The sequence below is a fragment of the Aythya ferina genome, assembly GCF_964211825.1.
Source record: "Aythya ferina genome assembly, chromosome: 20".
Taxonomy (NCBI): domain Eukaryota; kingdom Metazoa; phylum Chordata; class Aves; order Anseriformes; family Anatidae; genus Aythya; species Aythya ferina.
Window position 1 is genome coordinate 279842 of NC_140318.1, and position 26576 is coordinate 306417.

Below are 26576 nucleotides of genomic sequence, written 5' to 3' on the forward strand. Positions count from 1 at the left end.
TTAGTAAGAGCTCTGTTTTGAGGTTTGCTTACTGACTGTCCAGCATTGTGATCTAGGCTTTCCAAGAATGAGATGGGAGCATAGAATTGAGGTAAATATATGTATGGGAACGTGGCTTTCTTGCCTCATAACAGTAGAACAGGAAGACTCACTATGAACACACAAGGGTATGGAGCTCAGTGACACGGGAACATTTTCATATCAGTATTTTAGCAATATTTCTATGTATATTGTTGATAAAAATATTTGTGGAAGTCATACTTTTAAGTACCGAAGATCTTGTGATTTAATAAGAAAGAAATGATGTCTCTGACATCTCTTAAGGTAGAGCTCCAATACTTCCTCTGAAACAAGATGGTGCTGGCCACTGGGCTCTATGAAGACTGGATCCAAATAATAATTTCTGAAATTATATGGTACTAAAAGACTCTCATACTGTGAAACTTAGCCTTCTTCCCAGAGGTGAGGAGTAATGAGTACATCTAGTTGTCCTAGCCTGTAGTTTTTGCCTATGTTTTAGTCTGTTGTAGCCATAAGATGGTACTATGATACATTTGCTCAATGTTTAGCTTTTGTATGTTGTTTATTCAGGGAAACACTAACTACTTGGAAAACAGTATGTGACACAGATGTGCACATATCTGTGTACAGATGTGACTGCATTCACATATATCAAGATGAGTTGGACACCTGTTTTTTCATTTTTGCCACATTTTACTATCATGTGAGTGGACATAAGCACACAGCTGTGTATTTCCAGTTTACATGGTCTGATAGGAAAGTTCTTAAGTTTTCATCTCTGCTTATAAATGAAATTGGTCAAATTGCTGTGGCTTAAGACAGAAAAACACAAAAGCCGCTCAGCTGAATGATATTTGGCACAATATGAAGAAAAAAAACAGATGCTGGCTTCTCTTTCAAATAAGTGCTGTGCTTTGCAGAGCAAAGACCAAGCCAAAGATCACATTATCATCTCCCATACCTCACCTGGGGCTCTGTTATTGATAGGTCTGTCATCCTCCCTAATATTGGAGGGGTAATAGCAGCCGATGATTAGGCCACTCTTGAGCTATTAACTACATTTCTTATCCCTTTTATAAGAGCTTCTTAGTCAGCTGGGAAACAAAGGCTGCCTTCAGTGAACAAGAGCCCAAATTGTGGTTCTGCATCCTGCAACCTGAAAGACACAACTGTTACACTTAGAGGAGCCTCCGAAGTCAGCAAGGGGGTGGATGTCAAAGGTTACCCAATGGTGTTATCTGAAATGAGAGGGCTCTGACTGCCTCTCATGCTGACAGAAGCTCACAGAGAAATTACAGAAAATTGCCTGTTTTGTCAACATTTTCTCGGGAGGTTTAGGGAAAAAAAAAAAAAAAAGGACTCTAGTTTCAGAGAGTTAAAGGGGCTCAGTCAGCCTAGAAGTGATTGACAAACACTCTATTATTCATCTATGTAAAAAAGTGATATTTTATATCATTTCTTTGAGTGATTGTTAAGTGAGTGGGTAGTGACACTGACATTCAGGATAATCCTAGAAATATTTCCAGTTCTTGTTTGAAGGCAAATGTGCATTTGTCAGCATTGACAATAGATATTCAAAAGGTAGTGATGATGAAGAACTAGATCCCAGTACAAACACTGGAAGGGATCTGCACCCTCAGATTTTAGCACAGGGTGGATTGAAAATGAGTTATACTGTGGTGAAGAAACAGGCATACATCCTCCTTAACCCATCATTTCACCTTGGCCAAAACTACAGATACAAACAACAGGATTTCTGCTACATTGCAGTAAGAAAAACAGTTTTCTACTGAATGGCTCTTGTTCTAATTATATAACAGAAATTTTCTGTATAGACTGTTACTGAGTAGGAAATGTTTTTGCAATAATGAAACCACAAGTAAGCTTGAAAACAATGGTTTTGCTAAAAATTGGTTATGCCAGTAACAAATGGCTGCACTGTGAAAGAGTCAGATCTATAATCCTCATTGCTTTCTGACAAAACGTGGCATTTTGGTCACTTTTTCCTCATATCTGTTGTATGGAGACTGCCCTATGTAGTTTAACTAAAGTGATTCATTTTTGGTATCCCAGGGAAGAAAGGCAGGATTAGCAGAGTAAATTAGCAGAGCAAATCAGCAGAGCAAAGTAAAAAAACTAGTTCTAGCTAGTCTCCCTTATCAAAAGACTGAAAAGTAGTCATGTTATAATCTAAAGCTGACACTTGGCATTCTACTGAAAATGGACCTGTCATGTCTTGCTGCATTTATTCTTCAGACAAGGTAGTCTCTGCCATAAACAAAAGAGGATTTGTCATATGACAGTCATTGCCAGCCAGTACCCCAATCCTACCTCTGTGACAGAGGCTCATAACTGTGATGCTTCCCCTTACTATTTTGCATTAAGAAGAGCAGATGTTAGAGGTGACTTTATGAAGCCTGTGAAGGCTTATTTACACCTTAGCTTAATTGATGTCTCAACTGCAACTCATAAAACCACCAATAACTTGTTGGATTTTTAGTGTCACTGCTGGTCAGAAGATGTTTTCAGATTGCTGGAAAAACTGTTGCAGAGCAACTGAACTAAAAAGGCAGTTTGGAAAAAATATACACATGAACTTCCTAAGGGACACTATTTGGGATAAAGTATGAATTTTATAATGAATTTGGCTTTCAAGTATTCTACTGATGTATTTTTTGAGAAAACATAGCTTTGCTTGTTCTTAAAGTGAAGCAATACAAAGATCAGCGAGACCAGAGGCAGAAGACAAAAAGGGTTTGATTTTATTGTAAATAACGTTGTATTGTTAAATGAAGACATGGAAAAGAGAGAACATAATAATGACAACTCAAAAAAATGCACAGAAAATCATGCTTTCACATTTACCCTTTAAAATAATGTAAGAACAAATACAGCTGAGGACACGAAACACTTTTATCCAATTGGTTATCTTGTGGAATTCAGAGTCACGGGATATCACTGAAACAGGTGCTTAGTGGATTGAAAGACCTGAAAGAAATAGTATTCACAGTTTCTTTTACATCTTTAGAATTATTTAAAAAATGTTGCTTCTGGTATTACAAGCACTAAGCAAGAAACTGGCATTGCAAGAGAAGGTCAGTTTGGATGCATGGAGTGCGTATGGAGTGCATGTATTTTGTCATGAATGCTGGCTGTGACTGCACAGGAATAAGTCAAAAAATAAGGGTGAAATTAGATTATTTTTGAGGCTTGTCTTCAGCAGCTAAATTATAGACAGCCTGGTATTTATATATCTGTATTAAATAAGACAAACTGCTAAGTCATGTCATTATGTTATCATAGTTTAGGTAATTACTTATATCAGCAGAACACGCACAATTAACTCTGTACTCAATGCATTGCAAATGGAGGAACAAATATATTAATTTTAATTTCACCCATGGGAAAAACATAATGCACGTCACCATGTATTTGTGCTGTAAGCACTGGTTTTACTTCAGTACCTGGGCTACTAATGGGTGCACAGCTGTTGCTCTTAGACAGACTGAGACACCTCTGGAACATAGCAGGGTGCAGGGCAGGCAAAGGGGCAGCAGATTGTGACCATCATTGCCAGACATTCTTCTCAGCCAAGGTCTTGAGACCAAGCTGTGTCTGTTCTCTATTGGCTTGGTTCAACCTGCTGGGTTTGCTTTGCAGCATAAAGAGATATTCCTCCTATTTACATATGATTAAGAGGTCAAAAAACATTTTACATCCTAATCATTAAAAAGTAGTTTCCACAGGTAATGCTTTTCTCTTGCTGCCAGTTTTGCCAGGTAGATGTGTAGATGGATAGAAGAATTAAATAAAAATATGTGAGATGTATAGATATCTTTGTCTCTGTTGGTTAGTAATTGTCTACACATTACAGGGACTCATTACTCATTCTTATTGAGCAAATTGCTTTGAAAATGTATGGTTTTCAAATCCATGAAAAAATGGGGAATTTGTTATAAGAACATTATATGTTTAAACACTGCATTCAAAGGGAACTACTGTTATGATGTTTATAACATTGATGATATGTATACAACAAAATGTCAAGAGTATGCTCAGAAATGTAATATTCTGTACATGGAATCTTCTGGTTCATTTTATTTGGGGACTGTGCAACTCACCCTGTGACCTTTGCAATAACATTCTTGGCTCTGTCAGAGCACTAGATGTCAGTTCACTAGTTAACCATTTAGCTTCTCCATGTGGTAAGACAGTTCTCAAACATACAAATTGTTCTTTAGAGACAGTGAGGAACATAATGTTTCAATAAATTATGATAACTGAATCTTTTAATTTTGTACCAACATTCTGCTTTGAATCCATGGGAAATGATGTCAGATGTCAGAGACTTAGGTCTTAGATGCTGCTGCTGCAGAAATATATAAATATTTGCCAGAACTGTATGGTTATAAAACTGATGCTTTTCTGGCCACCTCATGTGCAACTAGTATTTAGTAAGCAGTTTTGATTGCCTACTCTCATAAAGTTGAGAACATATAAAGTTTCCTGCATAACAGAATCAGTATGGTGATCATTAATTTTAATCCCTCAGATAATCTGTATGCTAATACATTGTTTCATGTTTTTTGCCTGACATATTTTGGGTGCTGGGATAACAAATAATAAAAACAGCAACTCTAATGGAAATATTGTATACTGTAGTCTACTAACCTTTGTTCATCTGTCCAAAGGATATGTTATTAAAATATATTTCACACCAAAGCCTGCAGTTTAGAAGGATACAAAGAATTCTCACACATATGGGCTTTTACAACTTGTCTTCAGAGTAATTTCCATCATATCAAGTAATTCATGCGTGCTTTTACAAAAGTGCTCCTTTATGATTGTGGTACATGACAAAGTCTGTATGACACAAGAACAAACAAAACTGACTTCTGACTGTGTCCTTTTTTGGGTGTGATCAATTCACAAAAATATTTTAAATCACTTGGGCAATTATGCTGGACTGAAAAAAAAAAAAAAAGCTAGGACTGAAAAAAATACTAAGGGAAGGATCAAACAGTGACTGTCAAGGCTTCAAAACTCTGACCACAGACAGCTGCCAGAAAATCCATCATAAATATGATTTTTCCTCGGTTTAATTCCAGAGCATTCAACGAAAGACAGGATGGGCACTTGATGTTTTGGGGAAGAGGAAGACACGCATGCCCTCAAGTGCTTCTCTTGCCACACATCCTTTGCATAAAGTTTTCTTCATGTTTTTGAAGGGACTGAGGGATCTTTTTCACTAGGATGGCTAGGAAAAGTGGGCTTTCTCACCATTGTATTAGGCAGGAGTATTTTTGTGGTGCTTCAGCTTCATTGCTCCATCAACAGCATGGGTTATCCCGTGTGCTTTCAGCACAGTTTAGCTTCAGCGCTATTGGAGGATGTGGTAACAATCCTCACACTCTTCAAACATAAGAATTATATATAATACTTCCACAGCCTCCTCATGTTTCCCACAACAGTTGAGAGATGGGAAAGTAGTTATGGTATTACTAGTTCTGTAGTGGCCACTAATTTATTTCTGCAATGGATTTTGCTTCCAACACTTCCCTAAGTGCATCCCATTCCTTATCTGTTTCCTCTGGGCATACTGAAAGACCTATTGTCTCATACTTCCCAACTTTGCTCCTCTCTTGTAACACTCTCACATTTTCAATCTTCAGAATGGCAGCAATAGTATCTGCAGCAGGAATAGCCATAAGTTCCAACACTAGAAGACCCATCAAGGATTTTGGCTATATTTTCTCCTGCATCTGGGGATATTTGATCATTGCAGCCTTGTATAAATATTAGAATTTTTATTTGCAGCCAAAATAATTCAGCTTGCTCACATCAAACCCTGCCATCACTATCAGGAAGAGCCAAAAATCTTAGGTTAGAATCAGCAGCAAATAGGTAGATGAATTAAGCATTATTAGTCTGTGAGAAAGGCATTATGAATATTCCAGAGCTACCATAGTCTCCCAAAGAAATGCCAGCTTAGCTTGTTAGTAATGTGAAATAGAAAACTGTTCACTTTATTGTTATTTTTATTTTTTTTTCTTGAATACTACAGTTCTTAAATTGCTAGTCCTTATTATAACCCCAGTGCTCTTGAGTCAGGGTAAAAAGGGTGGAAGCAGCACTGCAGCTTTTAGATAGCTGTTGAGAAACAGGTTGGGATTACTCAGTTCAGTTGCAGTCTTAATTTAGATCTATTTACTGACAGTGAGTTTGTTTTATAGATGATTTTTTAAAGATAGTTATTTTCAACCCAGGTCACTCTAAAGATTCACTTTACAATGCAATCTTATAGACAATTGCATTGGAACAAATGAGGATGCAACAAAGGTGGAGCATGAATAAGAGAGTATGTGAGACAGTTCTCAAGCAAATTCCATGGCAGGGAAGCTTCAGTTTGCAAGTTTATCCTTAGATGCTAGTAATTTGACAAGATCATTGTGGTAATGTTTTGAACTCCTGTGACATGAATCCTGGGTGTGAATATGCCCTTGATGTTTGCACTGCAGTGCAGAAGGACCACTATACAAGCAAACGTCTGTCTTAAAACATACACAGCAATACAAAGGAAACACAGCTAGCAGTGCTTCTGGCTAGGTGAGTGGTCTGTCTTGGTCACTGATTTATAATGTTTATAGGGGACCACAGTGATTAACTGCTCCCATTTTCCCATGTAACACAAGACATGGGACATCCTGAAAGTTGATTAATTAACCACAATCTCTATTATTGTGGTTAATTTTATCAAGAGAATAAAATTATTTAATACAACATCAGAGAGTCTAGTAATATTCTCAACAACCACAAAGTCATGCACATAGTAAAGTAATGCATACTCTCTTGAAGACTGGCCTTCCCCTCTTTTAAATCTCAACAATGGTCATTCACATTTACCTGCTACACTGCTACAGGGCACTGGGGGTTTTCTCTGATTTTTTATTATTATTTTTTTTTAATAGATCCTTTAATGTGCTCTAAAAAGCCGTCCTAACTTGAGTTTTCTCCCAGTGTTATTAATTTTTTTATTACAGATCTTGTTATTTTCAAGGTTCCCAAAGGATCTATTAACAGCAGACTTTTATGGAAAAGAAGCGTGGTTAAACTGGTGAAAATAACTGTGCACAAGTCATTAAGCACGTAATATAAGCTGCAGTAAGGATGCTGTGTGTTGGTTTAATTTCCAAAATAACAACAGTTCAGACACTTAATTGCATTTTTTATGACTTTTCTTCATAGCTGCCTAGTGTAAAATATGTTGCCAGTAATATATAACTACTAACAACTTCTAAGTTTCTTAAGCCAACATTAGATTTCTTATCCTATTGGAAAGAAAGGTCACTTAATGTACCCTTCATCCTTATGAAGAAAAATATGTTATTCACAGTGGATATATATCTCTGTTTTTATGTTCCTGCAATGTCAGCATTACCTGAAATATTGTCTGCAGTAAGAAAGACATAGAACTGTGGATTATTTATCTCTTTTCACAGTGTTAGGTGTGTAAAGGGAGCTTTTCCACCAAAGGGCTTTTATGAGGAGTAGTATCATGGGCATGCAGGTCTGCCAGTCCCTGTCCCTCCCTCACATTTGCAATCATAGTTCATTAGAGTGTTGACAAGACTTCTGCCTGGTACAAAACTGTTGACATTTTTCCCCTTGGGATTTCTAATGCTCCATCAGTGAGGCATCTTCAGCAGACATAGGTTTCTAATCCAAGGAGCTGGAAAAGCTGCGTTCATTTGTTCCAGGGCAGCATTTCTCCACATTTCTAATGACCTTGAGATAAGCAGTCAAGAAATTGCAGATCAAGTCTGATGGAGCAGGGCAGGATATTTCTTTTCCTGCAGACATTATGATAAAAATTCAGCAGGTGACAAATGACTATTTTCTTCTCTTTCCCTGTTTTTTGTTTGTTTGTTTGGAGGGGTGGTGTTAACATTGATAGGAGAGCCTTTCATGTACCTTCAGCATTTAACTAGTACTTGCTCTTCTTTCTATGAATTCACTGGCAAATGCCCTTTAAGATCTGAACTCATTCTGAGATTTAGCTTTATATCAACATACAGCAACTTCTAAGATCTTGCTTGTTATAGGGGATCAGGAGGATCAGAGACAGGTGGATTCCCTAAAGCTTTAGATCAAGCATCAAGATGATCTATTTGATCTGAAATTAAATATCTTGAGAAGAGATTGAGAGAAAAAGAAGTGGAACAAGGCTTATTTAACAGGTTCCTGGTTATCCAATCAAAATTCATCAGCAATGAACTTTGCTATCACCATTTGAAAACACAGCAGATGTGTACAGTTCGTGGAATATTTGAGAGACAGGAACAGTCCCCAAGTACTGAGTTTGTTTTATCCCTGCACACAAGCTGTAGCCCTGAGTTTGCTGAATGTTTTGGTGAATTTGACAGGCGTGATATCAGCACAATTCACGTATGGTTCATAATTAATATAAAGAATATAACAGAAAATCATTTACCTTGTATTGTAAAAAGCAGTTACAAGATGCTGCCCTAACAGTCACACTTCTAGGTATCTAGAAAGATAGTAGGAATTCACTTGTCATTTGAATAAGTTTCAGCCTGATGCATTGTTTAAAAATTGCCTCTAAAGCTCTCATAATTTTCTGCTCCAATACTGCAGCCTGCTTTTTCAGACTTCCTTACCCTGCCCAAATTACAAAGATAATTTTCATCTGAAAAAAAATATTCGTCCTCTCTATTCATCCTTCTACTGTCTCTCTTTACTGTCTTAAATGTGTTCTACTTGTCTCTTTTATATGGTCCATCACAGTTTATAGTGCCTTGCTGTCAATTCTCACTTGCTATTTAGATTGGGAACCTGCCTCTAGTCAGTCAGTTTTGCTAGTCACTATCCACACTTTCCAATTTTCAAATAACCTTTTCTCCCACACTGCAACTATCTCTGTCCCATTGTGCTTGCCAGCTCTTATCATGGGGGGCATAAGGAGTGTAACAGTGCTTAGCTTAATCTCTAACATTGATCTATATGGATATCAATACTCATAATAATGAATCCCATAAAGATGGGAAACTGAGCCAGACAAAGGCACCATTCTGTTATATCTATTACAATATTACGTCCATCTCTCTATTTGCTGGACCATGCTGGAAAGAGAACCCTGGCATCCAGCCCAAATGATGTGAACTGGCTTATGTCTGTGCTGTACATGGCTAGCATGCTTTGGAGGAATGCATGGATATCCATATTCTGGAGAAGTCAGTGATGTTTCTTCTGGATACCCTATACAACCAAAACCATTAATTGCAGCTTCTGTGGCACTGGAGAGTGTAGGATATTAGGTAATTTTTAAAACATTGCATTGAGGATGAGTATTTTGTGCCTTGGGGAATGGTACAAAGGTGATTGTAAGCTTCTGGAGTAGCGTCAGAAATCTGTGCTGCACAGAAGAAGGGAAATTTGCCTCTATTTTGATGTATAATTTCTGTCTGGAGTATCCCTTATGTGAGTTATTCACCCAACTTTGCTTGGGTTGAAAGAAGGAACTTAACTGGCTAACTAGAAAGGAATTTAAATATGAAATATGACTGAAGTATGGAATATCTAGACACCAGGATCTGCAACAGACAAAGAATAAGTAGGCTAGACATAGGGATGTCTAAAACCCATATCCAGAAAGAAGATGACCATTGAATATAACTAACTTTCTTCCTGCTTCTGTCTTAAAGAGGCACACAAATTCTCTAAAGTCACAGCATGTATTAACATCAGTTACCACATATCTTGCCATGCTCTCCTCCTCCTTGTCTTCCATCTATTGACTCATTTCTAAATCACTGACAATGTGCTAGAGAGTTGTGGTCTTGTATTAGGATCCAGTAATGCATTACACATTCCTCTATGTGGTACACTCTTAATTATTCCCTTGGGGATTATTCAAGCGATACTGATACACATTATGATTGTTCAGGTTAATGGTCTAGTGATTCATTAGACAAGATATTCTTGGAAAATTAATTGATTGCATTAATTGTTTTACTGAACAGTGTGAACCACAGCTGCTACATGGCCTTCCCAGAAATGGCCCGGCTTTTGCCATGGCAGCAGCAATGGTTCAAGTAGCTGACAGTTGTCATGGTGTAGGTACCTTCTGTTGGGTCTTGTTTTCCTTTGACCAAGGCTGTTATTTGTTGTCATTGTTACCCTGACTTTATTTATAATGCCTTCAGAAGATCTGTGATATACACACAGGATAGAATAGGTGCTGGTGCGTGGGGAGGGACATTTAGGAGACAATGCTGAAGACTGCCTGCTCTTTGGCACTGACCAATATTAAGTTCCTGGATTCAGCCTTTCAGTGAGGTTGAAAACGTGGAGAGTTTGCAAAACTTCAGTATGCTCAGAACAGCAAATGACTTGGTGAAACTTAATATTTCTCAGACAAACTGGAAGCAGCTCTGATTTAGATGGCTGTCACAATTGCAATGGAGGTAAAGACTAAATGGTCTACAATAGTGAGTGAGAGATAAAGGAGAATGGTAGGGACAAGTATGACAATCTCTTACGTTATGTACCTTATTTTGCAAATAGTAATGCTCCCCTTGCTTTTGCTGTGACAGCATAAGGAAGGTAAATAATAATAACACAGCCCCTAATTTATCTGAGATTTAAAACAAGTGTGTTGGCCTAAGCAAGCTGACAGCCTTCCTGCCCTTCTCTGTATCCACTATACTGGTCAGCTTGGGCTGAGCCACCATTTTTATGTGGTTTGGCTTTAGGGTTAAACACTGCAAAGGGCAACAGAGCAGGATCTTCAAACTTGTGGTTTCTTGAATGGATTTCTGAAGGATTTTCCAATTTGTGGTTCTGTCTGTCTCTGATTGGAGATTTATAGCCACCTGCTTTTGTAGCCTGTCAGCACAAAAACTGACATTGCTTCTGTGAGTGGCATCAAGTCTAATTCCCCTCTGGGAGGTGACTCATCTGAATAGCTTGGTGCAGGCATTATTACATATGTAGCCCTGTGGACCCATTCTGACTGGTCAGAGAAATTTGCTAGAGCAGAACCTGAAACAGAAGTATGCCCATGACATTGTACAGAAATATCTATGGTAGTGCCATGGGGAATTGCTGCATCCAGGTGACAAAAGGAAATTTGCTTTCATGAATTAACTCACCACAGAACAACACATTGTCACAGGATGAAGAGTAAGAACTCCACTACTTGATGACACCAAGCTGAGTGGTGTGGTTGATACGATAGAAGGAAAGGATGCCATCCAAAGAGAACAGGACAGCTTGAGAAGTGGGCCCACGTGAACCTAATGAGGTTCAACAAGTCTAAATGCGGGGTGCTGCACCTGGGCCAGGCCAATCTCAGACGTGAGTACAGACTAGGAGAACTCATTGGGAGAAACCCTGTAGAGAAGGACTTGGTGGTTCTAGTGAACAAAAGCTTGACATGAGCCAGCAGTGCACATTTGCAGGCCAGAGAGCCAACAGCATCCTGGATTGCGTCAACAGAGGAGTGGCCAGCAGGTCGAGGGAGGTGATTGTCCCCCTCTACTCTGCCATTGTGAGACCCCACCTGGACTACTGTGTCCAGGTGTGGAGTCCCCAGCATAAGAAGTATGTGGAGCTGTTAGAGTGGGTCCAGAGGATAGCCACAAAGATGATGTTGGAGCATCTTTCCTGTGAAGAAAGGCTGAGAGAGCTGGGGCTGTTCAGCCTACAGAAGAGAAGGCTCCATGGTGACCTCATTGAAGCCTTTCAACACTTAAAGAGGTCTTATAAAAAAGATGGAGAAGTACTCTTTATTCAGGTAGATAATGATAGGACAAGGGGAGATAGTTTTAAACTAAAAGAGGAGAGATTTAGATTAGAAGGTAGAAGGAAAATTTTCATGCAGAATTGGGTGGAGAGGCACTGGAACAGGTTGCCAAGAGAAGTTGTGGATGCCCCGTCCCTGGAGATCTTCAAGACCAGGTTGGACAAGGCCCTGATCAACATGATCTAGCGGTTGGTGTCCCTGCCTGTGGCATGGGTGTTGGAACTAGATCCTTGAGGTTCCTTCCGACCCATTATATGATTCCATGATTGCACTTCAGGAACAAAAAATACTCTTTTTTTTTTTTCTCTGTTGCTCTGAGCATGCAGATGGCATGGCCTGGGCATGGAATATCTGTGTTTACAAGCAATGCAAGCCTTGACTGCAAACTTTTATTTGAATTATGATTACTAAACCACCACTATGGCAGTGGTGATTATCAGAATTATAGCAGCTGGTGTTAAAAAATATAGAATGTCTATCAGGCAACCTAATTTCTGAGCATTCTTAGGGGTCAGGCAAGAGAAATTTGGCAACTTATAAGACAAATGTAGCCCCAGGAGGCTATAAATTTAAATAACAAATTATAAGAGACCTGGTGATACGGGATACATAGTTGAAAGTGTCATAGATAGTAACCTCTTCTAATTCTACTTTGCTTAAACACTCCTTTGGAGACTTCATCATTATAATTTACGCTTGCTCAGAATGTTATCTCTGTGAAGAGTCATGGTGATTGATTACTTGTTGAGTAACTTAGCAGTCAAATTGGGAACACTTGGATAACTTCTAAGAAAGAAGGGAGCAGAATATCTAAATCCTGCAAATTCATCACAAGATATTCTAGGTATTATATAGCCAATCCAACTACTTTACCTAGCATATAAAATCACATAATCACATAATGGTTGAAGTTGGAAGGGACCTCTGGAGCTCATCTGGTCCAACCCACTCCTTAAGCAGGGCTGCCTAGATGATGTTGTCCAAGATCATGTCCAGGTGTCTTTTGAAGATCTCCAGGGAGGGAGATTCCACAAACACTCTGGGCAACCTGTGCCATTGCTCCAGCAACTGAACAATGAAGAAGTGCTTTCTGATATTTAGATGGAAAATTGTATTAACATTAAAAATAATAGTGTTGGAATATCAGTTAATGATGCATGTAAACCTTATACAGAAAATTGCCCATGTATTTGAACACTACTTTTCTACACACACAAAGAAAGGAGTTTATTCAGAAAAAAAAAGAAAAAAAAAAAGAAAAAAAAAAGAAAAAAAATAGGTTATATGACACCTTGGAATTTAAAACTGCAGATTTTGAAATGCCTTATTTTAGAACTTTTTAATTATTTTATTTTATTTTATTTTATTTTATTTTATTTTATTTTATTTTATTTTATTTTATTTTATATTTTATTTTATTGTTATCCCCATGAAAATATATATGTAACTGTTTCTCACTAATGAAAGAGTTGCTTGGAAACCAGGCACTAACAACCACTGGGGCATCCAGCCTTACTGGATCACACTGAAAGTGTGTGGTCCTACTTCTGGTGTTAGCTGCAATGTATGCTGACAAAGACTGTAGAGACCAGAACATGCAAATATCTGTTTTAATCAAGGAATACATTCTCAGAGATATCTCCCAAGATAGTGGTTTGGGGATATCCAAAGCTGGGGGGAGTCAGGACAGCTCCTCTCATTCCAGGGTTACCACAGCCACTGTGGAGCCATTTGCAGCACAAGGGGGAACTTAACGCTTCATTGCTACTGAGTGAATGTATATGTTTGTATATATGTTAAAAACTCCATTTATTTGTCTATGGGACATGTAGAGGTAGGCTGTTGGAGATATGTGGTAAGACTTACTTTAGAGTAACATACATACATACATGTATGTAGTATGAAAATGTTATATCACTGCCAAGAAACAAATACCACAAAGAACATGGCATTATTTTCTGGTGACTGAAGAAAGTTATTTGGGACTTTGAAATCAATCATAAAACCATAAAATCATCATAGAATCATAAAATTATAGAATCATAGAATGGTTGGGGTTGAAAGACCATCTAGTTCCAAAATGCCCGCCATGGGCAGGGACACGTTCCAGTAGAACAGGTTGCTCAATGCCCTCTCCAACCTGGCCTTAAACACTTTCAGGGAGGAGGTATCCATGACTTTTCTGGGCAGCCTGTTTGAGTGCCTTACCAACCTCATCATGAAGAACTGCTTTCTAATTTCTAATCTAAACCTCTTTTGGTTAAAATTGTTATTTCTTGTCCTATCACTGCACTCCCTGATACAGAGTCCGTCCCTATCTTTTCTGTAGGCCCCCCTTTAAGTACTGGAAGGCTGCTATAAGGTCTTCCCAGAGGCTTCTTTTCTCTAGGCTAAATAACTCCAACTCTCTCAGCACGTCTTTGTAAGAGAGGTGCTCCAGCCCTTTGATCATTTTTGTGGCCCTCCTCTGGACTCAGTCTAACAGGTCTATGTCTTCCTTATGCTGTGCGCCCCAGAGCTGAATGCAGCACTCCAGGCACTCCAGCAGAATAGAGAGGGAGGGAGGGTCACCTCCTTTGACCTGTTAGCTACCCTTCTTTTGATGTAGCTCAGGATACAGACAGCTTCCTGGGCTGCAACCGTGCATTGCTGGCTCGTGTCAAGCTGTTTCATCCACATCCTTCTCTGTAGGGCTCTCTGTCTACTCATCACCAAGACTGTATTCATGTTTGGGGTTGCCCTGACCCAGGTGCAGGGCCTTGCACCTGGCCTTGTTGAACTGTATGAAATTTGCACAGTACCACATCAATAAATTTGGCTTAAATGATGCTGTTCAAGGCAATCATAATTATTTTTTTAAGTATATAAAATTCAGCAAAAAGTTTTAAAAAGAGATATCTTAGACACAATATCAGTGTCAGAGAGAGTAAAATCTCCTTTGAGCTTCCTGCCAACTGCTAGTCACTTAAATTTTGCAACATTAGTTTAGTAGTGGCAGCTATCTCTGTCTGTCATATCTTGTTTTATTTGCATCATAGGGTATAATTATGTTCATGCAAACTTTACCTTATTTTAACAGCTGAAAGCACTCACTGATTTATACTCCCTACAAGGCAATTCTTTCTCTCCTCGATGTAATATGTCACAAACAAGAGTTAAGCTGCAGCATTGCTGCTATCCCTCTGCCTCCTCCATGCATGCCTTCAGGATACTACAGATACATTAGGCAGTGACAGCAAGCCCTGGCTTCTTTCACCTTTTATTCAGTGCTCAGATTCAGGGGTTGTCAGTGCCTTCACAGTAGAATCTGTAAGTGATGATTTCTCAGAAACTCTAAAACATGTTGTCAGAGACTCAAACATGTCTGGTCCACTTTGCTCACAGGAAGCCCCTCTAGGTATACAACAAGGCCCACAAAAGTAGCTAGTTATTCCATCTCATTAGCAGAAAGGTGAGGAAAATGAACAAGCACAAGGTTGTTGATGAGCATGGACTAAAAGCCTAGAGAAACAGTGTGTTTTACCAGGCTGACTGTATCTTTGGGTGAAAGTACTGCTCCAGCCATGAATGTGTGGGTAGCTCAGGCACTAAGAATGCTGTTCTTTAACAGACCCCTGATATGCAGCTTGGGTGTCCCTGTACTAATCTGCCTACACTAGTGTCCTCACCTGTCTGTGTTGCTGCTGGAGGTGAAGAGCACCTTAGTTCAGGGAAGGTCCCACTGGCAGGGTGGAGGAGTGTGAGACATCTAACACAGGTCTCAGGCTGGACTGTGCCAACACTGGCACAGGTTATTCAAGGCAAGAAAGTAAGAAAATAGGATGCCTTTCTCTTCTGGAGACCTGCATGTGTGGTCTGTGCCACCACAGGGAAGTAGGCTGTGCCACCACCATGCAGGGAGTAGCAGAACTGAAGGTGGCCCAGGATGCAAACTAATGGCATAGTGAGGACTGATGGTAGGGCTGTAAAAAAAAAGCTGGAGGAGGTGAGAGGCACCAGTGTGAGTGCAAAAAGACTGCAGGCTGAATTTTTATAGTAATAGATACTGAGGGGAGGGCATGGGGGCATTGCAAAACCCTCTGTCCATACCCGGTCTGCTTTTTGCTAAAGCATTGACATCCTTGTTTGTCTGTAACTTCACTCATAAAACTTCTAAAAAGAATTGTGGGCAATAGAGATCTTCTGAGAGTACAGACATACACTGCCAGTACTCCCATTTCAAAGGCAATGGTGTGAAGAATTTTGTCTCTAAACTACTGAATCTTTCTGCATTATTCTTTACCTCACTTTCAGCTCTGTACCCCGTCAAAATGCTATTAACTGACTAGAAAGATATAGCTTTTGGCTAAAAGACTAAAATGGAGATTTATGGTCTGTGGTGTTTTTCCGTAGGGTCATTCATGCAGGAGGAGTGGGGTAACACTATCTCCTTTCCATATGTATGATTTGACATTTTTTCTTTAAGAAAAATTTTTTTTTTCTTTATTTTTTCTTGCTGCTTATTGTCTTTTAAAACTCCTTTAAAAGTAAATTTCTCAAAATTCTTGCTGATATCAGTAAACACGAGTCCAGCTTTCAATGGCTGAGCAAGAACTTGTCTGAGGCTGGCTGGCATGTAAGAAACAAACATTCAAAAAGGAAACAAAATGAACCTCTAGAAAAAAATATGAGCTGAATAATCAGAGAGTGTATTTCCTATGCACGAATGATGCAGGGATTTATGTTTCTAAATAAATCATGTTTTTACATTTCAGTAGAAGCAACTAAGAAAGGAAAATCCAACCTCAGAAACCATTCCAGCCAGTTATAACCTGAGGAAATGCTGGGTTTTGTAACCTTTTGCTTCTTTGCATTTTATGTAGTTACATTTTATGTACGTTTCATGGCCTAATCAGTTGTCATAAGGTACTAGAGCCAATCATACTAAAGGCAGAATTCATGGCCTGACTGAGATGAAGGGACCGTGGATGGTTGAAACATGGGAATAATAGGCAGTCCCTTATCCTGTGGTGCACAGCTAAATAGAGGAGACAACAAGTTAGAGGGAAACTGGTGTTGCTTGACTGAACAGGAATCAAAGATCACAGAGAAAAAGGGCTTGAGCCAAAGTAAACTGAAAACAAAGTCAATTCAGATAATTTCATTCGAATTTGGATGAGACACTAAGAAATTATCCCAGTACTATGGAGAATGTGATAATGGCCCCACAGCAGAACTCGTGGTTGTCTTCCCAGTTCAGAGCTTCTGCCCTCTTTCTTCCTGATTTGATGTTCCTGTCTGGCATTTGAAGGACAACAATTGCCTTGCTTTATTTGTTAGAAACATGCCTAGCACCTGTTCCCATCATCTTTGCATAAGTCACTGCTGCATGAACAATTGGCCATGTGGGAAGGATAGCCAAAAGAGACATGTTTACATCCATTTAAAAGGCCGATTCTGAGCTTATGACAGAGATCAGAAAGAGCAGCACTAGATGTACATCAACCCCTTTGGTTTTCTGAACTGCAGTTGGCCTTGAATTTTCTAGTATCTTCCCAAGCAAAAAGTACCATCTGAAATCCCATTCTTGCTTCCAGCAAGTTGTTTTCCTAGAAGCTTCCCAGACCCTCCACAAATACAGCGAGATTTCTGAGGAAATGTAGGTCACGGGAAGCTGAAAGACAAGTAGACCTCCAAAGCCAGTGCCCAGCTAGTGGGGCTGAGGAATTTACAGCCCTTCTAATGCTCACACTTTATTTCTCTCTGCTGTTGTTGTTATTTTTCCGTCATGTGAGCCTTCTGTGTTGTGTCAGCTAGAGACCTTGGACACAGAAGGAAAGTACTTTCCAGTGCCTTGTTCATTGCTATTATTCTGAATTTCCTATCTCTGAACTTGGGGAATATTTCAGATCCCTTACAGGGTGTATTGATGTTATAAGTTCAAGTGTTGTGACTGCAGTGAGCAGTGGATTTGTTCCTGCAAAGGTGTGTGTGGCTGCCATCCATTCTAGAGGGACACATAAAACAGAGCCAGTTGACTCTACAGTGTGTGCTTTAAGTGCTCACGGCTGACCTTGGGACAGGGAGGGGGAAGGGGACTGACAGCCCTTTGTTGTGTGACTGTCGTCTTAAGACAATGCTTTTTTCTGCATTGCTCATAAACAAATGTATCTGAAACACCACACTTTATATCTACTTACAATTCTGAATACCTTTCCATTTATCTAAAGCTTGCTGAGGTGAGTTCTTATAAGGGAAGACTTATTTCATTTCCATGAAATGTTTATATTTTCTGGGAAGTTTCTCTCTCACCTCTTTAAATTTTACTGCAGTTGGCGTGCAGCCTGCAGCAGGGTCCTCCCAAGGAAGCTGGTGAGGCAGGAAGGTTCAAGAGGGACTATAAATTTCAAATTCTCTGGGTTAGAATAATTTAAGTGCACCAAGTTCTTAACCTTCAAGGATCAATACTGAGTTAGTTTTTTTCTTGTAGTGCTGTAAAATTCGAGCTAAGAAAAAAACACAACAGCAAAAACAGCCCCCCCCCCCCCCCCCCCAACCCACAAACCAAGTAAATAAAGATTGTATGTGATGTGAACAGGGGATTGATTCTGAACTATGTTTCTGGAGTTTCAAATTATATTGTCAAAAGGATGTCTGTTTTGGCTGTTCATGAGAATAACCATCTCAGGAAGGTTTTCTTTACAAAAATATAAGGACCAATGACCTGGTACTCATCATTACAAAATGGATGTAGTTCTCTTTCTGCATCTAATTTCTTTACTTAAATCCCAGAAGGGATTTATCATTTTCAGCAGTGATTTTTGGAATGGATCAGGGCTGGAAGATGTGATATGTCCCTATAGGTAATGAGGCTGTGGTGTACAGACTATTTTTCCATATTTTACCCTGCTGCAATTGTTGTATTCTCAGACTAGTTTGCTGGCTGTCCAACTTAATATCCAGCATATATATGCACTCTTCAAGTCTTAGGTAGCATTTGTGTTAAAGGAGGCATTGACTGATGTGTTTTCTTTTCAGACTATTAACGAATTGCTTCAGTGAAATCTATAGTGGTATACTCAGGCATCCATATTTGTTTTGGAAAAACTAGTACCTTCAAATGTGGCTTACAAACTTATACAATAAACACAAAAAGTCCCAATCCAGTATAAGATCCCAGATGTTTCTTATCTGTCTGGCATTTAAGGTAAATGCATCTTAAAAGAAAAAAATAGATACCATTTCCTGCTTGCTATTTCAGTCAAGACTTGGGGTTAGGATTTTCTATAATTTTTCTGGTGACATCACAGCCACCTAAACCAGCTTTTAAAATCTTAATTTTGTAGAATATATGAGATCATCAATTGAATATGGGAAATACAAGACCCCAAAGTCAATATTTGACAATTTAGTGCAGGAGAAGCTGTTCTGCAAAATGTAAGTTTATATTTAACCTTTAACTCTACACACAGTCTCCAACATCAGTTTTCAACCTGAAACAGTTCCACCCCCCAACACACCCATAGTCTTCAAGAATCACACTCATCTTTCATACTCACTGAAGGCAAAGATTCTTCCTGGAAGATATTTCTGAGCACAACTATAGTCAGCTGCACTGTGGCTGAGAACAAAGTCAATGATGTAAGTACATGGTTTCAGGAGGTACCCACAGCTGCCTCTGGAGGGTGGATAGTGCTTAGCAGCCTGATGCAGTGGAGTCCCAGTTTCCAAGAGAAATGACAGGCCATGTAAAGTCCCTATACAAGCTACATTTATACTAGTATTTAAACACTTCAGGGTGCTGGAATTCATTCTTATCTGATGTCCAAGTGCTAGCATCATCCATCCTTGGTCAAATTTTTACTTAGGCTGGTTAGCATTCTCCAGGTAATTCCCAGACGTGGTTTGGAAGTTAATCCAAGTTTGAAACCTTTCCCAGTATACACTTGCCATGTGGCCAACCTTTCTGCAGACTGAGATGAATAATGTAGACATTAATAGCTCTGTTCCAGCTGTCCTCAGTGCCAGTAGCATTTTACTAATGCACATGTGGCCTTCTTGTATAGTGTCTAGTTGATTGTTCCAACTCAAATAGGCCTTTGTTTGGTTTCATGTCTGGCACCGCTAAGAAGCCCTTGATCAACAGATCTTACCTGTGAAAAGTTCCCTGACCTGAGAGACACTACTGTCAGTCCAACATGGTGGTCACTTATGCTCTTTACCTGCTACTCACAGTCTTCTCCATCGTAAAAATGTGTGACCTTAACAAAGGTCAGAACAAACAAATAAAACAGAATTAGTGTGTGTTTTGGGTCTCTCCAAGTATATCCCTACAGAGAACTTTTCTTTGTTAATCTTCTGAATACACTCACTTGATCTGGGTTTACAGAGATGAAGCTTGTTTTGGCATCTTATTTACAAGCTCCATTTTTAGATGCCAAGAACTGCTCAAAAGAATTAAAGTAGGTAACACTGACAATACTTACTATATAGAAACCATCGTACTTACCAAATAGATCCATAGCACAGAACTACCTAATTTGCACTGTAATGGGCATTTTACATAGTCTCCATATCCACTTGCATATGTGATGCTTTTTCTGTACTGTACTCAGTGAAGGTATAAGGTATACACCAACTTGTTTGCATTCTGGGCAGCAGTTTCAGGTGTGCACTAATGACAGCTGGTGATCATGCTTCCCCTGATGCCATACTCCACAGGCTCAGTGCCTCCAGAACCACCAGCTTGGTAAGGCACCTACTTTTTCAATGACAATTGCTGGCTTTGCTGTGCTTTAAGAGGCATAACTGAATCCAGTCTAACGTCTTTCTTTTCTCTCTTTGTTTGGGAACAAACTGTACTGACACCTCAGTCTTCTAAGGACTTTGAATGTGGAGTAGAAGGGACAGGGTTTATCTGGGTTGAAACGTTTAGTATGGTATAATCCAGCCAGTGCTGAATGGGACAACCTAAAGCTTTTCACGAAAGATCACAGAATCACAGAATTGTAGGGGTTGGAAGGGACCTCAAGAGATCATTGGGTCTGACTCCACTGCCAAAGAAAGTTCCCTAGAGCAGCTTGCCCAGGTAGGCATCCAGAAGGTCCTTGAATATCTCCAGAGAAGGAGACTCCACAACCTCCCTGGGCAGCCTGTTCCAGTGCTCCATCACCCTTACCATGAAGAAGTTCTTTCGCATGTTGGTGCGGAACTTCCTGTGATCCATTTTGTGGCCATTGTCCCTTGTCCTGTCCCCACAAACCACTGAAAAGAGGTTGGCCAAATCCCTCCGTCTCCCACACCTAAGATACTTGTAAACATTAATAAGATTCCCTCTCAGTCTTCTTTTCTCGAGGCTGAACAGACCCAGGTCTCTCAGCCTTTCCTCATAGAGAAGATGCTCCAGGCACGTATCATCTTTGTGGCCCTCTGCTGGACTCTTTCCAGGAGATCCCTGTCTTTTTTTGTACCAGGGAGCCCAGAACTGGACAAAGTATTCCAGGTGAGGCCTGACCAGGACAGAGTAGAGGGGGAGGATCACCTCCCTTGACCTGCTGGCCACTCTCCTTTTAATGCACACCAGGATCCCATTGGCCTTCTTGGCCACCAGGGCACACTGCTGGCTCATGGTCAAAGATGAGCAGGAGAATCTTAAAAGGTTCCAATCTATAGGTCATGCACACTGTCCCCCTGAAAAAAATAAACAAAACACAAGTAGTTATTAACTGAAATAAAACAGAAAAAAATATGGTTCCTTTTCCATTTTTATAGGACAACTAGTCCACACAAAGTATCTCATATTCACAGCTATTTTGTTTCACATGCCTAGTGATTTCAGGTTTTTATTCCTCAGAAAACTGTAGGCTACAGGATGTACTGCGCTGTACTGGTCATTCTCATCAGTTCTGTCTCCCTGGCAACTTGTTCCCTAGCAAAGTTGTGCAGCTCTGACCACATAAACATTTTGCTATAAAGTCCCCATTACTGTTAATAAATGCAACAATTTGGTCAGTCTCTAATGTCTAATCCCTTCCAATTTTTGGTTTCCTCCCTATCCTATAGGAGGCATTTACAAAAGAACACTGCACTGTTAACCCTTTAAGTAGTGCAGCACATACGTACAGGACTGCATAGTCTTATGAAATGTGTATACGTCCTTCCCTTAAATGAACGAATGCAGGTGGGGTGTGAGACAGGATGTCTTGCTGATACCTGGAGCAGTGGTGTTCTGCAGGAAGGACAGGAGGAACACAGCTGCTCCAAGACATGCCTTTGGCACAGCAAAGGGTGAGTGCTCTGTGTCATTGCTTACTTGTTGATTCTGTTAGATATTTGTCAAACTCACAACTGGTCTTGGTTAGTTTTTTCATTCCATCTACCTATCCAACCATGTCCTCAATAACTAGTCAATGAGTGGAACCACTAGCAAACTGTTGTTTGAATAGCCATAACTATTACATGTTATGTGCCTCAAAAACAGATCTAAACAAAGTTATCAGGGACAGAAGTAGCCTCATCTCAGATGTAACCATTGTTTCCCACCTATGCAAACCTACTTTGCAGCTGCACCAAGGCTCTTCCCATCTGTTATTTATTCAGGACAGCATCTTTCTCTCACTCTCAGTGTTAAGTTTTTGAGGTAGGGACGCTGAACCTGCAGACACCATTGCAGACAAGAATGTATAATTAATTATATTCCATTTGTTTGCTATGCCTTTCCCAATATTCCACTTGCTTTTTTTTTCACCTGTGAGAAACATCAGGATGGCTTTTTTAAAACAATATCTATAGTGATACCAAGAACCTTTCCAGATTATTGTTATGGAAAATTCAGTGCCCTTAGCAGATTTGGTCACCTCTCATTTCATTTTACTGATCAATTGCAAGTATATTCAACAGCACTTTCCTTCCCCATATCTTTATGATAGCCGACTGTTTAGGCCATTTGTTTCATATCCTCTATTTGACTGATTTAACCCCCAAGAGCAATCTTTGTCTGCTTTGTTTCTTATGGTGAAAATCCAAGTTCACTCTCAGGATCATCTTGTCCATGCACGTTCTAGATAATGCTAACAAATTTGTATAGTATGTCTTCCTGCAACAAAAGAAACCAGTATATTAGATTTAGCTGTTTTATAGTAACTTTATTCTGTGTATTTTCTGCTGATTTTGAGAAAAACTATGAATTCCTATTCAGAAATCCAAACTTGAACTATAGGTAGATTTTTTGAGGAGCCAAAAATAGAAGAGGTAGAACAGAGTTAATATTTCTAGTCCTATCAGCTTCAGGTGAGACTGGTCTCATCTGTCAGCCACCTGAAACCAACAGGGACTACACTCCAGCAGTAAGATTCACAGTTGCTTCCACAATGTGCAAGCAGCTACTACCTCCACATTTTAGCCACAAAAAACACCCAAAACATGTTCTAGCTAAGCATGTTCAAGCCAGCCATATCCTTTCCAATAGCTGACTGACAGCATATAAGGGCAAAGGTTCATAAAACTATAGCCTGCTGTTCTGCAGGAGCATGGCAGGAGCCAAAGCAGAGATCCATGCTAATGTAATTTGTCCTCCCATAGCTTTCAAGATAAGGAGGGAAATGTGGTATTGATTTGGCTAGTAAAAGTGACACCCCTCAACATGCGGAATCCATCTCTGCTTGCCACTCAGTGCTGCTCTGCCTTTTGGACAAGGCCGCTTGTATGTGTGAAGGTATTAAGCAGAAACATATTGCCCAGCCTGATGATTAGAGCCAGCTTCAGAAAAGGTAGGTATCAGACCAATTCACAGAGCAAGCAGAAGACTAAATGGCACTTAGCAGCAAGCTGCAAATCAGACTACAGGAATGTGTACAGGCACCTCAATCTAAAGAGACATATTTCTACTCCTGGATATAAATCCCATGAGATGGTTTAATAAATAATTAACACAAGCTGTTTCTTATTTATTTATTTATTTATTTTTAAACCGACAAAACTAATGAACAAGATGCTTATGAGCTTATGCAATGGAGAAAACTGTACAGAAGAAAAAGCTTAGGAAATCCATTCACTGCTAATCATATGGGAAAGGCAGGTAGTCACTGGCTCTTGCTTTATAAATGTCAAAGTTTTCAATTGTATCTAGTAAATAATTAAGGCTGATAAATGTCAGCTAGTTAGTAGTTCCTCCCAGGGTCTGTGGACTTCCAGTAATTAATATCTGAGCAGAGTGGAATGGTTATTTGCGCTTTGTTGATATTAAGTGGGATGAGAGCTAGAACTGTGTTTGGGTCTAAGGTTAAATTAGGTTGTGTGTATGGCAACCTCACTCAGTGTCCTAGTCATCATTCCTCCCTCTACTTCCTGTCTTGCTCCATCAAACAGTTTAGCAAAGATTTGCCTGGAAGTTTACATGTCAAATACTTGATTCAAATGCTAAGCAAGGACGAAGCACCCAGCACTGATTGAATAGCTGTGATAAGCCCTGTAGGGAAGTACCTGAAGGTGGAAGCAAGGAAGCACTATACTAACATGGAAAAAGATAAGTAAGTGGGATATGCCAGATAATTTACAGACCCTTGAGCCTGGCATCAGTCACAGGACTACATAGCTACATCAACTGAGGTGAGATGCAGTCAATAAGAAGGTAAAGGGCAAAGCTGTTGTTAATGCTTATTTCCTTGTTTATGAAAAACAATGTCAACCATCTCAGAATTTTATTTATTTATTTGATGAGAAAACATGGAAATCCCTAATTGATGGTTGAAGTGAAATGGGAATTTATTCTGGGGAAGGCTGGTATATGTATTTCCCCTTAGCATTTGTAGTGACTGTAGCTGGGCAGGATACATTTGGAGCAGGATACATTTGGAGCATTAGCTGCTCTGCCATGGCAGTTACTGTGCTCTGTGTTGGTAGAGTACCAATGTGGGCAGAATACTCATACGTCATTTGGTTTGGTACCATCTGAAATTTTGTTCAGGAAACCAGAATATCATAAGAATGCCAAACATGACAGATATTAAACCTGAATTCTGGAGTGGAAATGGCTAATTTTTATTTTCTCTGTGTTTGGTGTTGCAGCTGAGGCTGGATTCTTTATTCCAGTATCTAAGTTCAAAGAGTGGGTTCAAAGTTCAAAGATGGTGAAAGAGCATCAGAGAAAATCACTAAGGAATGGAAGTATTCTGAATTAATTTTTTTGAACTTTTATCAAAACACAAGTACAATCCTCTTGCTGCCTTAGCTGCCCAGTGGGTTCATCTCATGTCTGACAGACCCTCAGGTGCACAGCCACAGGGCCAAGTCCTCCATCTGATTTGCTCCACAGCAGTGGAGTCCTACTGCAGGACAATTCTTTTGTAAACACAGGATTTCCCTGATGTTTTGCAATTGAACATAGTACTTATATAGAGTTAAAATGGGACTTATCCTGGTATTCCCTATCTTCCTTTGTCTCTTGCAGTTATCATCTCCTGTAATCATAGTTATACTGACCATGCAAAGTATGTGCTCGTGGCACTTCTGGCACTGAAAAAATAGTGATTTTCATTTGTAAAGGATCCTTATTAAGAAAGAAATCAATTTAGTCTTTCTATTTCATGCTGACTAAACCTTGCTTTAAATAATTCTCCAGTTAGGAAAGTAATTGTATAAATAATGAATTACAGATTATGGTCATAATAACTATTATGAGAAAAACTATTTGAAATCCTCTTTCTTTGTAAAAAAGGACTTTCTAAAATAGTTAACAACAGTGCTACTTGCAGAGACCTTGTTTCCTGAATGTCTCTCTAATGGGAAGGAAAAGAGAAAGGGACACAGGGGAAATATTACTGTGTGTAAGGTTATTCCCAAACTGAATGTTTTTTACACTTGACAGCAGGCCAAAGGATCTTAGATGAGCAACAGCTTAAATGTTTTTGCACACGAGTTACTCTAATAGCAAAAGTTTCCTTTGCAGTGACAAACAATGTAAGCTCCAGAGCAAGATGCAGGGCCTTCTCTCAAGTTACCCCTGCTGTGTGATCTAGCATAATAGAACGAACAACGCAAACAATAAATAATGACAGAATCAAAAAGAATGGAAGCCCCTTTTCCTGTAACAATATATATCTTTTGGTGAAACACTCTGATCTCACAGATGTAATGCACCAATATGCCCCTGAGGCCACTCCTCTGATTCCACATTTTATGGACTAGCTCTTTTATTCCTAAAATCAGCAGACGCATGGCTTATAGCTGGTCCCAGCATGGGATGCATCACAAGCAGCTTGTCTATTATAAGTGACCTGCAAAAGAGAAGAAATAGTGTTTGTATCCTCTGTAGCATTTTTACAGCTGAAAAAAGACTTGTAGGATTTATTATTATTATTATTATTTTCTGGATCCTGCATATTGCTCAATATTAGATATCTAGAATATCAGAAAAACTGAAGACCCATCGTTCCTTTACTTTTCTGGGTTGGGGTTTGGGGGAGAACAGAAGACATGTAGTGGAAATTATTGGAAATCTGATCATGCAGTAAAACAACTAGAAATTATCTACAACTGTTCTCTGGGATTTTGGCTGAGTATTCCTCTTCATGTGGAATTTTAAAGGATTTACTAACCACATGATTTAAAAAATAATATGCTAAAATTGCTGTTGGAATTTTATATATATATATATATATAAAGATTGCTGTTCAAACAATCTTTAGTCTTCATCTTAGAGAGGAATTATTGTATTTCTTGATACTACAATAAGTATAGCATAATATACACTAAG